At 38.5% G+C, this 16,820-nt stretch overlaps 1 protein-coding gene across 1 annotated transcript in view; it reads left to right on the plus strand.

Moving 5' to 3' along the window:
- The first annotated feature begins 2,445 nt into the window (after window positions 1-2,445).
- Window positions 2,446-16,820, plus strand: part of LOC141444061 (sex peptide receptor-like) — a 310,529-nt gene continuing 296,154 nt past the window's right edge. The window contains exon 1 of the mRNA XM_074109496.1: window positions 2,446-2,464. The gene's annotated coding sequence lies outside the window, so the exon portion shown is untranslated. The remainder of the gene's footprint in view (window positions 2,465-16,820) is intronic.

Consider the following 16,820-nt stretch of genomic DNA (forward strand, 5'->3'; position numbering starts at 1 on the left):
CGGGTCTTGGGTGTTAATATGTATTTAAGTATGTATCTCTATATAATTATATTTATCCGTTGCTTAGTACCCATAACACAAGCTTTGCTAAGCTTACTTTGGGACTAGGTCAGTTGGTGTGAATTGTCCCGTGATATTTATTTATTTATTTAGCGATTTGACGCAATTGGCACACACTTTAAACGGTCTTTGTTTTGTTTAAGCTTTTTGTGTCGGTCTGTGATGGGAATAGTTCTGTGTATTTTAAACCTCGAAACGCATTTTATGCATTGTTTGTAATAGTTGGGTCTGTTTGACATGTGTATTGATTTATATAGAAGCGAAGGAAGATGGATTCTGCACGATAAGTAACATACATTTATGTGTCGTACGTACGCAGCTGTCATGCAACATACGTGCTTGGTAATAGCGAAAGAGCAAGGTAAAAAGATAGTAGTTCCGTTTTGACAACTGTCTACATTTTCTCAGTTTTTTTTTTAAATTTTAGTTCACAAACCTTTTCATACACCGTCAAAGGCCGTGGGCCACATTTTAAATGGTAAATACCAACAAAAACCTTTTCAGAGGTGTTTCGTTAAACTAATCTCACCATTTGCTGAAATATTCGAATTTATTTATTTTAGTTAAGTCGGGGATCTCAGAAACGAATCTAATCATCATCATCATCAGCCGGAAGACGTCCACTGCTGAACAAATGCCTCCCCCTTAGAACGCCACGACAACTCTCCACTTGCATCCAACGTTTGCCCACAACTTTCACGATGTCGTCAGTCCACTTAATGGAAGGCCTGCCAACGTTTCATCTTTCGGTTCGGGGTCACCACTCGAGAACTTTTTTCCCCCAACGGTTATCTGCCATTCGAGTGATCTGGCCACTTCAACTTACATTTTTATATATTTTTACAGCTCTGTCGGTGACTTTAGTTCTTCGACGAAACACTAATGGTTTCAGCGAAATGCTATGTGTGGGGGGGGGGGGAGGGCTGTCGGGAGCGAACAATCGATATAAAACGAGTTTATTCGAGTTGTAATGTTTTTTACACACGTGTAACACACACGTGTTAATTTCATGCCCAATAAGATCATTCATTCACCAGCGTTCGGTTCACTTTTGCCCATCTTTACTAATAAAGTGTTTAGTTTTCGAAGTGATTTGTAAACGTCCAGATTATGGTATCGGAGTTGTCATCTCCTGAGTTCACAGATAAGAGTTGTTTTGGTTCACTTTTTGGACGCGGCGCGGCACGAAAGACAGAAAGTAAACAAGTACCATGCATGCAGGCATGAGTTTTATTTGTAACCACAGGTTTTTTTAGGTTACATATTTGAATATCGAAAATCAAAATACCTACGGTTAAAATGTCAATGTTCAAAATATTGAAAATTAAAATATATATTATTATTATTTATATATATTATCGGTTGTATCACAATATCGAAAGTTGTTATACCTATGGTCAAAATGTCTAAGATTGAAATGTTGATTGATTAAAATATCGAATGAGTAAAAATGTCGATAGCCAATATATCTGTTGTAAATGTCAACATATTTGAATGTCGAAAATTAAAATATCGTACGTACAAATCTGCTTTATTTATTGCTCCTTTCTCTTAATAGCATTTATTTTACATAATCTAGTCATTTTTAGCACTCGCCGGCCGCTGCCGTGGCACGCTCGCTTCGCTCGCTCGACTTGTGCGTTGTTGTGGTCACAGTTCTAACCTAAGCAAATATTTTTGATAATTCATGTTCAATAGGTTAGGTTAGGGTTACACAGGATATTCGATACTCTGTACTTCGATTTTCATGTCAAAAGGTTGGAGGAGCCGAGCCTCCTGACACAGGCTTTTTCAAGCTTACAAGGAGGTCCCGGCCACTATTATGTAAAGTCTATTTTTCCTAACAAATAAAATATTTTTCCACTTTTCATTTTTTTCATTTTCATATTTTGGCCTTCGATATTTATATGTTTCGATGTCACTTTTGTAGATAAATATATTTTAGATATATTGGACGTAGGTTATATAACCATTTGACAATATAAACTCGTTATTTTAATTTTCAATATTTCGATACAGTCGATACTTTAATTTTCGATATTTTGAACATCGACATGTTCAAAATATCGAAAATTAAAAATAAACGTCAATTTTACCTGTAGGTATTTTTAACTTTCGATATTCAAATATGTAACCGTTTTTTGAACCTGAACATATTTGAATGCACTGCATTTTGAACTATTTACATATTTTACAAGTCGATTTCATAATCCAGTTTAGGTACTACTGAATTTTTGATATCCAGTGCGAAAAAATGGTGTTATAAGTTAACATTTGCATCTACGCCTCTGTCTGTGACATCAGATGAACTAATTTTACTAACTTTTTCTATTCAATATTCACGTGTATACTTATATACAATTTTTCTTTTCAGATTGTCATCAAACTTCGTTGGAAGTTGCAGGTGTGTTCTGACATTTAAATTAGCTACTACAATACAATACAAGTCTCAGTAATAGGGTCCCGTTGGCACCCTTTGGGTACGGAACCCTAAAAACTCGGCCCAGTGCGAGTCGGACTCGCACACCGAGGGTTCCGTACAAATTTGCAGGTATCTATGAATATCCAAAAAAAGCCTCCTAAAAAATGTACGCAGTATGGAGTCTTTTTAGATGGCTACTGACATATAGATGCACAGACCCTATTAATTTTGATTACTTGAGAGTTTCCAAATACTTTTTTGCGGCATAAACATATAATACATAAGCCATTTTTGACTAAACGCGCCTATTTGACGCAAACTTCAAACCCACATAAGGAGGATTTTAAACAACCTCTAGCCTTAATAGCATAAAACTCAATGCCACTAAATCTGCCCTCTTAAAAACAAAGGCGGTATCTAAAAAATACACAAATAAAAGACCATTTATTGAAGAATGTCTTACTTAAACAACATAATGGTATAAATAACTTAAAACCTTTAAAAAGTATTTTTTGAGACACCGCCATTTTTTGCCCTGGGAGGGCAAAAATATTATTATTCGAATAAAAATCTCATATTTAAGCCATTTTGGACTAAATCCGCCCATTCGACGCAATAGGCATACCTAAGCTTCTTTTGTAAGTTCAAACCCACATTAGGAGAATCTTAGAATCTTCAAAACTTGGCAATTACGTACTCGCAAAGCTATTATTCGAATAAGCTCTGTAAAAGTTACCACACAAATCTAAAGTAAAACCCCACTCGGGTTTTTCATTAGAAATCAAAACTTTGGAAGCTCTTATAACTTTGTATTCTGAAACTCCCAAATGGATGCCATACGGAAAAGCTGTAAGTGATTTTTATTATTACGACCATTTACTACGTATTATCTGACTTTATTAAATGACTTTAAAAAAATTAGACCTTCCTGCTATCACAGAAACAACCTTTACATAGAATAAAGTCACTCCGTCTGTACCTACGCATAGGTCTTTTAAACTAAGCAATGGATTTAATGCGATTTTTACCATCAGTTGGACAATGAAACGTTCGTATCTGTTCGTATTCTTTCCAATCCGATCCGATGCAAGCCGTTCAGTGGAAATCATACTGTAAGCAAAGCTTTATTATAAATAACGTCTTTCCAAAATTACTTATCGGATGAGACAATATGGGATTTCATCTGTGTAAATTTCGATACTGTGAGAATATCAGGATAAAACAGCGTATGCGTTGTTTCCAAGATATATCTAGCTATCTGCATGCATAATTTCATACAGATCTAGTTAGGTATTAAGGCGAACTTTCACATTTAAAAATATTAATAGATTTGAACACTCAAAACTCGGCACAATAAATCATTTAACTTCCATATTCCCGTTTGTTCAAAGCTAACTCATAACACAATTCATTTGTATGTTTTCGCGCACAATTTTAGAACGCAAATTGGTCATGTTTGTAAACCAATTACATAATAACTTTGCCCAAGTCTTGGCATTTTTATATTGGATCGAGAGAGTTGGATTGTTCACGAGTTAAATCATAATTATATGCGTAGGCTAATAACGAGTTGGTACATGATGATGTATATAGAAGATTAATGGCGAATTTTTCATAGGGATTTACTTTTGGGCTTGTAATTGGCTTTGGTAGTCGGCTTGTAAGCGTGGGAAGGCTTATTTTTACTTGTTCAGGCCAAATATTTAAATTCGACATGAAGCCGACATACCGGATGTGGCCTATAACAGGAGCAAATAATTAAAATATAGATCGTACTCCTCAAAATTAACGACATTTGTTCAGCGACTTTTAAAAATAAGAAGTTTTTTTTATTTCTATTACACTTCGAAGAAGCAATGTAAAATGAAGATGCAAAATGTTTGATGTTTGTAGGGTGACAGGCGACGTCAATTGAACCCTTTTTTTATGGTATAGGGGGCAAACGAGCAGGCGGATCGCCTGATGGTAAGCGATTACCATCGCCCATGGACACCTGCAACACCAAAAGAGTCACAAGTGCGTTGCCGGCCTATAAGGTAGGAGTACGCTCTTTTCTTGAAAACTTGAAGGTCATATCGGTCCGGGAATACCGCAGGTGATAGTTCATTCCAGAGTTTTGCTGTGCGAGGCAGGAAATTTCTGGAAAAACGCACAGTAGAGGACCGCCAACCATCTAAGTGGTGAGGATGGAAGTGTTGTCGCGTAGGTCGGTGGCGAAAGGATGCGGCAGGGAGCAACCCGAATAACTCCCCCCTAGGATGACGTACATTGATAACACTATTTAATTTGAATGAAAAGAGGAAAATAAAGATGCCATTATTTTTAAGCCGCTGAACTACGTAATATCGTCCAGTCTGACGAGTACGATCTATGTTTAATTATTAGCTCCTGTTACAGGTGACATTCGGTTAAACTTTGCCCAAGTCTAGGTTTAACTTTGCCCAAGTCCAGGCACTTTTATGTTGAATCGAGCAATGGATTTTTAAAATCTATTTTTTTTTATTCGGACAATATTCGACACTAAGGTTAAAATTATAAGAAACTAGCTTGATGCCCGCGACTTCATCTGCGTCATCTGCTTCATTTATTTTTATCCCGCGTGAACTGTGCAGTTTTCCGGGATAAAACTATCCAACGTCCTTTCTCGGTACTTAAACACTCTCTACACCGAATTTCATCTAAATCGGTTCAGCGGTTAAGACGTGATTAGGTAACAAGCAAACAAGAAGACAACTGCATTTATATTATTAGTGGGATGAAGCAAAGCGCATTTAATAAGATTATCATTCGCTAAAACGTTAACGTGATTGCGAGACCCGTGTGGTGTCGGGTTAGAATTACACCTTTCCATTTCTTCCGTGAAAAAAAAAAGCCGTGGTGGCCTAGTGGTTTGACCTATCGCCTCTCAAGCAGAGGGTCGTGGGTTCAAACCCCGGCTCGCACCTCTTGAGTTTTTCGAAATTCATGTGCGGAATTACATTTGAAATTTACCACGAGCTTTGCGGTGAAGGAAAACATCGTGAGGAAACCTGCACAAATCTGCGAAGCAATTCAATGGTGTGTGTGAAGTTCCCAATCTGCACTGGGCCCGCGTGGGAACTATGGCCCAAGCCCTCTTGTTCTGAGAGGAGGCCTGTGCCCAGCAGTGGGACGTATATAGGCTGGGATGATGATGATGATTTCTTCCGTGGATGTCGTAACACAATCACAACAAAAACGGACAACGGAAACGGACGGAGTGACAGGTAGCTAACCTGTCGGTATTGTACCGTTTTTGTCAAACTTAAAACTTACAATTGCTAAAAGTGGCTCCGAAGCGGTAACGTTTCGTGTGCTCTGCCTACCCCATTTGGGAATACAGGAGTGATGTTTGTGTGTGTGTGATTGTCAAACATGATTTTGTCTGGGTAAGGCTCTCGACGCAGAATTCGGCAAATATTCTCCAGCCGAGCTTATTCGGATTGTCGGCTGTACAAATACAAGTTGACAATATTTGAACGCTTTGTTTATTTGATGAGTGATAACCTTTAAGCTAATTATTTCCCCAGTTTGTTCATGCAGCGTTCTAAAATCCGCGTATGGTACGTAGGTACGTCAAAAATGTAAACATAAATAAGTTTTTGGTAAAAAAATATTTTTTTAATAAGTACAAGTTTTTTTGCTGACTGTACTCTTTGTTAACTGTACTTGTATTGTCAGCCAAACTACATTTGCATTCCAAATTTCAAGTCGATGTCATTAACCGTTGAGACGATCCTGGCTGGACTACCAGGATGACACTGCCAATTGTGGTATTGTCACTAGATTTACATAAAATATGCCAAAACTACCAGATTATTTGCATCGGCCCAAAGGGCCAAAACTACACAAAAGTAGGAGGTCCGTAAACACTGTTTCTGTATCGATTAAAATAGGGAAAAAAACGCGATTGTGAAAATAAGTTTCAATAAAAAAGCATATTGGGAAAAAAGCATTTAGTAAAATCGGCGAATGGAAAAATCACGTAAGGAATAAATACATCTGGTGTAAATTAAGAATAGGACAAAACGCGACCGGAAATTTTGCAACTAGGAAATGACGACTTTGGGCAAATGATCTAACCAGTCGAGCCGGACACATCTCTCCGTACGATCTCCCACCAAATCTCTGTTGGCAGACTGTCTGGCACAGTCAGATACGCGGTTTCCTACACAGGCCTTCTGGTCAGTTCAGTCCAGCGCATAGGTGACCTGCCGCGCGACCTGAGGCCTTATTGTCTATCGCGCGGGTTCTTGCCATCGCTTTCACCATCTCTTTCTGTCACCATCTTACACCGTTAGACAGAAAGAAATAATGAATGCGATAGCAAGCGTCTACGTCTAGGCCGTATTGTCAAGGCATTAGACAATACGGCCTGGTCCCCACTGCAATAGTGTTTGCTTCTACTTACATTATTTCTTGCTTATTTAAGATACGGAACCCTAAGAACTACCTCTGAAGCCTCTACAGGTCCAATTTGCCACCGTTTATAAACTTCCCTACAGTTTATTGCAACTGGGTCACTCCTAACACGTGTTTCTAACGATATTGCTTCCGCTCAAACTTAGGTGTGGCAAAGAGTGGAGAATGTGTTATTTGCCAAGCAAATGTGCCGTCTAATCCTTCATAATAAGCGTCACCTCTTCGACGTTTTATTTTCCTAGGAAGTCGTCTAATTCTTTACGTTCTAATGGTAAAAGGTGCAGTTAAAAGCGTTACGAAATTAACTGGCATAGTTAGTTTTGTGGAACATTCATAAAGGTCGTTTGGAAAGAAGTTGGAATAAAACAGAGGCCGTATTGTGTAACGCGCGGACGCTTGCTATCGCATTCACTATTTCTTTCTGTCTAACGGTGTAAGATGGTGACAGAAAGAGATGGTGAAAGCGATGGCGAGAGCCCGCGCGATAGACAATACGGCCTCAGCTTAGTGCTAACTTGCTCAAATATATATGTTTTTACGATACGACATACGAAGGATGTTGCTTTTATAAAAACATCTAAAAATAAAATAACAACACTATTTTTCTACCATAAATCCCAAAAAGGCTTGAAGGTTGGACCACGCTGATAATCTAATCACGAATAATTTTCATAGTTATACATGTACAGTCAACTTAGTTAATTTTATTTTTTCTTTATCCTTTCGGTAAGTATACAATTCAAAACTGATTCACGCATGCCATTTTACTTTCGTGTGTAAACAAATTCTAACCCTGCGGTATTTTCGAAATATCCGTCCTTAGGCCGCTTGTAGACGTCCGATGTTTTCACCGGACAACGGATCATTTTTTGCCGGACTTGCGGTGTAGTATGGCTTCATCGCCGGATAAGTGTCCGGTGCATGTACCTACACACATTCATTGTAAGCCATACAACACCGCAAGTCCGGCAAAATAAAACTGTCCGTTATCCGGTAAAAACAACGGACGTCTACAAGCAGCCTTAAACCTACACACATATATTTTCTTATCTGCTATTTTTTTATTTTTTTTAAATACATTTGCTGCGAGGCATTTTGCTCATGTCCCATCAAGTTGCGTGGCGAAATCTTGATGATTGAATTTCTTTTTTTTAACAGTTAACTTAAACTTCATATGTTAGAAATGGAAAAAAAAACTGCATTCTAGTCTCATTTCTTTCAACGAATTCAACTTCTACAGAGTAAAACAAAAAAAAATAGAAAAAGATAAATGGACATACGAAAGGATGAGAAGTCTTACTTACTTTTAAAATAATCGACAATTGCCCTATTTAAAGGTCAAACAACTGGTCAGCAACGAAATTCAAGAACAACATGGCATCGATATTTAGACTGGCAATATCCGAGCTGGAATTGAATATTTAAATTTAGAGCGAATCGAGCACTAATTCGAAGTGAATGTGACAGGCTGCAACAATATTGCTCTAAAAGGCGACCTTGTTATTTTTGCGTAATGAATTAGAATGAGCTAATTTTATGTTTTTTTTTATTAGTCCTTGTGGGGGTATTAAATAAGTCTGGAATTTAACCAGATTAAAGTTTATGATCCCAATTATTGCCGTAGGGGGATTTTATGTGAATACTAAATAATTAAATTAGGCACGTAAATAAATAAAAGACCGACTACCTATGTGACAGCTGGACTCGCTCAATGAGGGTTTCTCAAAAATGTAGATATATCTCTGAATATATAGTATTACCAGAATCCTTCTCCTAAGCAAAAAACATGCTTAGTGACATGGACTGTCAGACATAAAAATTAAGATTTTCGGATTTTTCTTATTGGTTGACAATAATAAGGCAGCTGCCAGTCTGTCCATCCTAAGGGTTCCGTTTTTCCTACTGAAGCACAGAACCCTAAAAACGAAAATATAAAAAAAACGTAACCCTCCTCCAGGCAGTCGGGTGAAATAAACTGACAAAATTGCAAGTCAAAAAATCGTTGCAGACATTACTAAATCTAACTAAAACGTATTTTGTCATTTCGTTTAACACCGCACGTATTCATCATTTGCTTTTGTCATTAGCACTTTAGAAAAATGAGCGCCACTGATCTGTGACACATAAGTGCGCTGCGGATAGGCTATTGACGCCATTTTGGCACTATAAGGCTGCGTTTCCGCCGAGAAGATGTCTTGCGAGGAATTTTTTTGCCATTAACTCTGCCGAGCTGTTTCCACTAGAGCTGCGCTGAGCGAGGATAGGCAAATGAAGCGTTTCTATTTTATCGATGGTTTTGTTTTATTAGTGCAGCGGGCTATAGAGAGAGCAATGCTAGGGGTTTCTTTAAAGGATAAAATCCGAAATCACATTATCCGACAAAGAACGAAAGTCACTGACATTGCTCAGAGAATTAGCTCGCTGAAGTGGCGTTGGGCTGGCCACGTCTGTCGCAGGACCGATGAACGGTGGAGCAGACGAGTCCTCAAATAGAGAGCACGGACGGGAAAAACGTAGTGTAGGGCGTCCTGAGGCGCGGTGGACGGATGACCTTAAAGAGGATCGCTGGCGGCGGATGGATGCGAGGGGCTGAAGACAGAGTGTTGTGGCGCGCCATGGAAGAGGCCTATGTCCAGCAGTGGACTGCTGTAGGCTGATGATGTTGATGACGATGATATTATATATCCATATAAGTATGTTTATCCGGTGCCTAGTATCCATAGTACAAGCTTTGCTTAGTTTGGGAGTAAGTCCATTGGTGTCAAGGGTCCCATGATATTTATTAATTTATTATTTATTTATTCTATTATTTCATGACAAACACATTCCTCGGACGCAACGCGTCCTCGCATATCTCTGGTGGAACGCAGCCTAAAGCCGCATCCACATTGTTTTATCTGTGGTGGTGTGTCGTGACGCATCAGAACGGTATCGGTTTCATTTTATATGGTTGCGTTCACATTTATCTGATGCAGTGTGTTGTGTCGCATCAAAGCTATAGAGAGAGAGAGAGAGAGAGAGACAGAGAGCATCACAATACAATTCGACAGATAAATAAAATGTGGCTTTACACTAGTAACAACTCTAAAATGGAGCTACCCTGCCCTCATTTTTAAAAAGGCAGTCTTCTGACAACACTTACTTTTGAGAAAAAGGCGAAAGCAGTCTTCAATTGTTTTTTTTTACTTTAATCAGGCTATGTAAGAAAATGTGACGCAATGGCGATTTTAAGTAGTAAAAACGGGCCTGTTCTATCTTATTTCATTGTTATTTATTATATTTTTACCTATTTATTTAAATTGTATCAAGAAATAGTTGTGGTATGCATTATGAGATTTTATTTAAAATCTATAATAATTCACAAAAAGGCAGCTAAAGTCCCGAAGCTGCCTTTTAGTGAATTATTACTAACAATTAATAATTGAAAATTAAAAGGCATTTCAATTGCATAATCGTAATTCTTTAAAAGGCAGTGTTTGTAGTTAGCCGCCTTTTTGTAAAGTTTCTTGACAATAAATCCTTTTAGTGTAATTATTTACAAAGAAGTGAAAGTCCTGTAACTGCCTTTAAATAAATTATAACACCAAACTACTTTTTAAAGCAAACAGAGATAGATAAATTATATTAACTGAGTAATCACTACAAAGCAGCCTTAAATGCTCAAATGCAATAAACTGCTTTTTAAGGAATTTATTCTTTAAAATATTTTTCTTAAACTTGGATAGCCAACATTCAAGTGAACTGAAATTAAAGAAAATACTCATAATTAACAGGCAATTATTAAAATGGCATATTACAAATATATAAATATTGTAACATAATGGCTAGGGCTATGCGGTATTGGGTTGATGGCGATACCGGTATTATTCCGGTATCCCGGTATTTCGGTATTTCCGTATTTTCCCCTTATTTTTCTTTCTTTCTGTATAAGTCTGTTGTTTTGTTGAAATATAACAATATTGAAAGAGCAATATTTATATTGATAAATAATAATAATAATATTTTTGATATTGTTGAAAAGCAAGATTTAATAAACTTCCCTTTTAATGAGCAAGTATTAAAATAAAAAACTGAAGTTGTTAATTGTTAACTAATACCTACTAATATGGGATTCTCTAATTTTTCGGTGAAAATTGTTTCGCCGATTAATAGTTCCCAACCAAATTTTCGCATAATATCTTTTGCCTGTACGAGGCTCATTAAATATCCAGTTTAAGCTTGAAAGGTCTCTACTGATGAAATATACGCTCCGCCCGGAACCTACTCAGCTCCAAAACCCTGAGAGCTTTCAGCTCAAACTTCAAAACCGTTTCGAATGCCTGTAGCGACGTGGACGATTACAACGACGGGTTTGTGGAAGCTGTCCATACGGTCGGGTCTATTTTATTCAAAACCCGTCGTACTATAACCAATAGGCTCTCGCGCTCTGGCCTTAGGCTCATGGAGGTGAGGCGTGAGATGCTGCTAACAGTCCTCTGGTGGACGCTTGTCGCTATCGCAGTTCAATAGGCAGGCAGATCTCAAAGTCTCTGAAGCGCGATGTACGCCGATTTAATACAAAAGCATTGAAGAGGCTATTAAGCGTAACAGAGGCTCTAAAAGTGTTTACCAGAGATCTGTCTGGTAGTCAAAGCCGGTTAATCATAATCATAATATATTTATTGTGATAACGGGTACAAAATATAGTTATATTGATGATAATGAAGTTGAAGACCGACGACGGGCAGAATCATTTCATCCAAACCTGAGCTGTTGGGGAAGTCGAGAAGATTTATGGATAGCGACACGACAACCCGAACACCCGTCGAAAGTCTAGCTAAAGACCCGAGCGCTAGATCATCATCATCATCATATGTCACCGAAAGACGTCACTGCTGGACAAGCAAGGTCTCACTCAATTGGCATACCGCGATCGACTTAACAAGTCGTCGCATCTTGTTGCGTACCGACAGCTCGTCTCCCGGTCCGCGGAGCCATTCGAGAAGATATCCGTCCTGCGAGCAAAGCCACTTAGCACTTCTATGTGAGCGCTAGATTAACCCGACACTATCACGAAGACATCCCGGACGTCAGCCTGTACGAGATTAGTATGGCCCTCAAACAGCTTAAGAATGACAAAGCCCCGAGTGACGATGAAATTATAGCCGAACTCCAGAAGGCGTGTGGTAAACCAGTCCTTAAGGACCGTCAGACGCCGTTTAGTTCCGTCCTCCACCAAGGGAGAACGCCGAAAGCATGGAACAGAAGACAGTGGTGGTGCTCATCTTCAAAAAAGGTGATAACACCTTGCTGAAGAATTATAGACCCATCTCACTTCTGAGCCATGTTTACAAGCTGTTTTCCAGTGTCATCACAAATCGTCTCGCAAGCAGGTTTCACGATTTCCAGCCTCCCTAACAAGCCGGCTTCCGAAACGGCTGTTGTATCGTAGACCACATGTACGTTGCGGCGGGTTATACAGAAGACCGAAGAGTATAACCTCCCCCTTTGCCTTGCATTTGTGAACCACGAGAAAGCCTTCGATTCGATCGAGACTTGGGCTGTGCTGCAGGCTCTCCAGCGGTGCCAACTTGACTACCGGTATTTCGAAGTGTTGAAGTGTCTGTACAAAAACGCCACTATGTCCGTCCGACTAAATGACCAGAGCACGAAGCCTATTCCTCTGCAGCGGGGAGTCAGACAAGGAGATGTGATCTCTCCGAAACTGTTCACCGCTGCATTGGAGATAGATAGATAGATAGATATAATCTTTATTCTTCAAAACAAAGACTGATTGGACGACTTGATTGATTGATTGGATTGGAAGATTGATTGACTGGTTGGAGGATGCTTTTAAGGTTCTGGGCTGGAAAGGACGAGGCATCAACATTAATGGCGGGTACGTCACTCGCCTTCGATTCGCCGACGATATTGTAGTCATGCCCCATGGCTGAGACCATGGAGGACCTCAGTGCTATGCTCGCAAACCTCAGCAGTTTCCGACCGAGTTGGCCTAAAAATGAACACGGGCAAGACGAAAGTCATGTCTAACTAATGTCCATGTTGTCCCAACTCCCGCAATAGTCGGGGGCTCTGCGCTCGAAGTTGTTGACGACTATGTATACCTGGGACAAACGGTCCAGTTAGGTAGGTCCAACTTCGAGAAAGCTTACACTACAAATAAACAAAGCAAACTTGTGTGCGGTAAATTTTAAATTTGAAAGTAGATTAAGAGGTAAGTAACTTCAAAAGCCATAAGTCCGAAGACAAAAGTTATTAAAAGTGCTTGCTTGTTTGAAATTAAAGTCGACTATTACTATTTTAAACACAAAGTCAAAATACCGAAAAACTGGTTTTGTAGATATTTAATACCGGTATTAAAAAAGGGGAAAAAATGTCCGGTATCCCGGTTTTTCGGTAATACTTCGGTATCCATGCCCTAGCCTCGAACGTCCGCTGCCACTCGCGTCTGGCGGCGCACTGGCCTACCTAACAAACTTTAAATCCACCCAAAAAAATATAGGTGCGTGACAAAACATTGCTGCCTTTAAATGAATTATTGCGAGAAAACTGCGTTTTAGTATCCGATGGATCCCAAAAAATTGTAACTTATAATTTTTTTAGCGACGTAAACTTCTTTCTTCGAAGTATGGAGTAAGTAATATCAACCAAATAATTATTAAGAAGGCAGCCAATGTCACATGACTGCCTTTTAAGGATTTTTTCCTCAAAAGCGGCTTTTTAATGAATTATTGTAAAGTAAATTCTATGAACTATAATTAGCAATAGGCAGTTTGGTACATAACTGCCTTTTAAATAAGTGTTTGCCTAAAATATTCCCAAATATTACGCAGTCAAAGGACTTTAACTGCTTTTTTAAGGATGAATGTTAGATGACTGCGTTTTAATGAATTTGGCACTGGTAAGAATGCACTTGACTGCTTTTTATTGAAAACTTATCTTAAAAACTAAACCTGATAGAGAAAAACGGGTAAAATAGGTCAACGCGTCTTTTTTTGCTGATCACGGCACAATATATAACTCGAAATTGGTCAATTGTCAGATAACTGCCTTTTTAAGAATCACGGCAGTACCGTAAACTGCTTCAACTTTGCTCTCTGACCCCAACATTGCCTGATTCGATTTAGAGTCGATAACTTAGCACCCTTTAGGTTTTTAAACTTTTATCCCCCCGTAATTAAAATTCCCGTGTAAATAAAAGATTAAAACCTATAAGAGTGCTAAGTTATCGATTCTAAATCAAATCGGGCAATGTTGGGGCCAGAGGGCACAGTTGAAGTAGTTTACGGTACCGAACAAGGTCAACAGATAATGTCTTTATTCATCTCGACATCGGAGGAAATATCGATAGTAGGTATTGATATATTTAAAATAGTGAATAGCAAATATTCTACAGAGGATTTATTTATAAACAAACAAATAGTATATACAATAATTATCAGAAATAAATTAAAAAAAAAATAATAATAATTCGGGACACACAAATATAATCCCAGCCTATATACGCCCCACTGCTGGGCACAGGCCGTAAAGCTCGTGGTAAATTTTAAATTTAATTCCATACATGAATTTCGAAAAACTTAGAGGTGCGAGCCGGGGTTTGAAGCCACGACCCTGAGAGACCCTGAGAGGCGATAGGTCAAACCACTAGGCCACCACGGCTTCACACAAATAAAAACAATAGATACAACAAAATATAAATAAAAAAATAACTAAAACTAACTTACTCTAATCCTAAAAATCTATATTTACACTTATAGAAGACAGGTTTTAAAAATTACATCGATGTGAAATACCATTCCGATAAGTTAAAAATTTGTGTATAAAAACTGAAGTTCATTTAATGTATTTAAAAATATTTTTATTCGGCATAGCAAATCCAGCACACTTATATGTAATATACGTTTCGGTGTATTCAGCTGATTACCAAATATCCGACAAGTGTGACATACTACACAGAACGCATATGTTAGGCAAATACTTTTTTTTAGTCAAATGAAAATGGATGCGATAATATTTCAGTTAACTGAACTAAAACCTTTGAAAAATATTTTTATTTGCTACAAAAAACGTAAAGTTCATTAATATGGACCTTCGTAAAATGACGTCTGGGTCAATCAATATTTTTTTTAAATAATTTATTGCATCAGGCGTTACTTTGCGGAGGTCCATATCAATGAATTAAAATAATTTCCTTGCTCACCCGCGACCTTATCCAAAATATGTGTGTTCATGCAGTTCCTCCACACCTCCACCACGGTAGTTCTATTAGTTATTCTGTGCCTCCACACTGTAAGAACGCACACAAATCACACAAACCCATCTATCACCACCACCAACCACACCACACTAACGCGTTTTGAACTCAACGAGAGCTCATCGTCAGAGCAACACAACTGAACTGTACACCATGCTACCCGATGTTGACCAGACCAGATGTAACATCTGGTAGCATGGTGTACGGTTGCGTTGCTCTGAAGATGAGCTCTGGTTGAGTTCGAAACGTGTCAGTGTAGTGTGGTGGTTTGTGTGATTTGTGTGTGTTCGTACAGTGTGGGGGTGGAGGAACTGCATGAACAGTGAACACGCATTTTTTGCACAAGCTTAACTATCATAATTCATAAGGCTGCGGGTGAGCAAATATTTTTTTTAGTTAATTTTCATTTTTTTAAGACAAACATTACTTACTGCTATACATCTGGCACGCGGGGATGGTGTGTGTCGGCGGCGTGCGTGTGGGGATCCGAAACAAACCATACACCACATTGTATTCGAGTGCCCTATCACTAGATAGGTACAACAGGCCGGATAAGGACTTTGAACACCTAACAAGTGATTCGAAGTTGTATCTGCAATTTTTTTAAATTTAAATTATAGTATCAATTGCATTAGATATTTTTTGAAAAATGTGTTAACCAGTGTGTAATCGCCATACGATAAAATTAAATAATACTAATAATAAACGTTATTGACGTACCTAAACGTCTTATCCTTACTAATGTTATAAATACTCTGCTTGTCTGTCAGTCTGTCTTTCACCGCATCACGCTTCACCCGCTGAACCAATTACGATGTTTAGTTTAATTATTTATTCTTTTAATATTATAATACAATAAAATTCATACAAAAATGACAACATAAGAATTTACCAGTGAACGCACGTAAAAAGACCTCTGTGTGGCTAGTGGAGGGGATACGTTTACGCATGTGTCAACTAACAAGCCAATGGCGTGACGGCCGCGCGCGCTCCTACGCCCCCCTCCCGCGTCCCCCACTGCTCCGTCGCCAATGAGGGCTATCGTTTTTTGTCTCACTAGATGGCGCACTGTTGCGTGAGGTTTTTAAGTGTGGCTTTCAGAGTCTGTTATTACGGGCGTTAAAACAAGGTTTAGATTAAAATCATATTTAAAACACCTTAAAACCGTACCATAAAAATATCCAGCAACCACAGTGTTGCTTAGTCCCGTTTTGTTCGGAAAAAAAGGGAGGACAAAAGTTTCCAAATGACAAAACTGTCTCAAAACACAGACATTCATTGCCCCGTAACGCATAATTACCATAATTAATTTTAGGTAATGCAAAATATTCACAAAAAAAATCTAATTATAAATAAACCCGCGTAGCTCACCCAAAAGCTATGAGATTTGACATTTCGGAGACCTCACGCTACACTAGCGCCTCTAGCGGCGAATTCATTCGCGATAGCCCTCATTCGGTCCGTATTTCGCTCACTGCGCAGGTATACCGCCAGGAGCTCTTTTTACGCGCGTTGACTTGTATGTTAAAGTTGTCAAAGATAATATAACTAAGAAAAATAACATATAAAATATAAAGAACACATAGAACGAAATTAAACTGACTAAATAAATGATTTGATAATAATAAATGTATCTAATCC

This window comes from Choristoneura fumiferana, chromosome 29 (genome assembly GCF_025370935.1).
Source record: "Choristoneura fumiferana chromosome 29, NRCan_CFum_1, whole genome shotgun sequence".
NCBI classification, from domain to species: Eukaryota; Metazoa; Arthropoda; class Insecta; order Lepidoptera; family Tortricidae; genus Choristoneura; species Choristoneura fumiferana.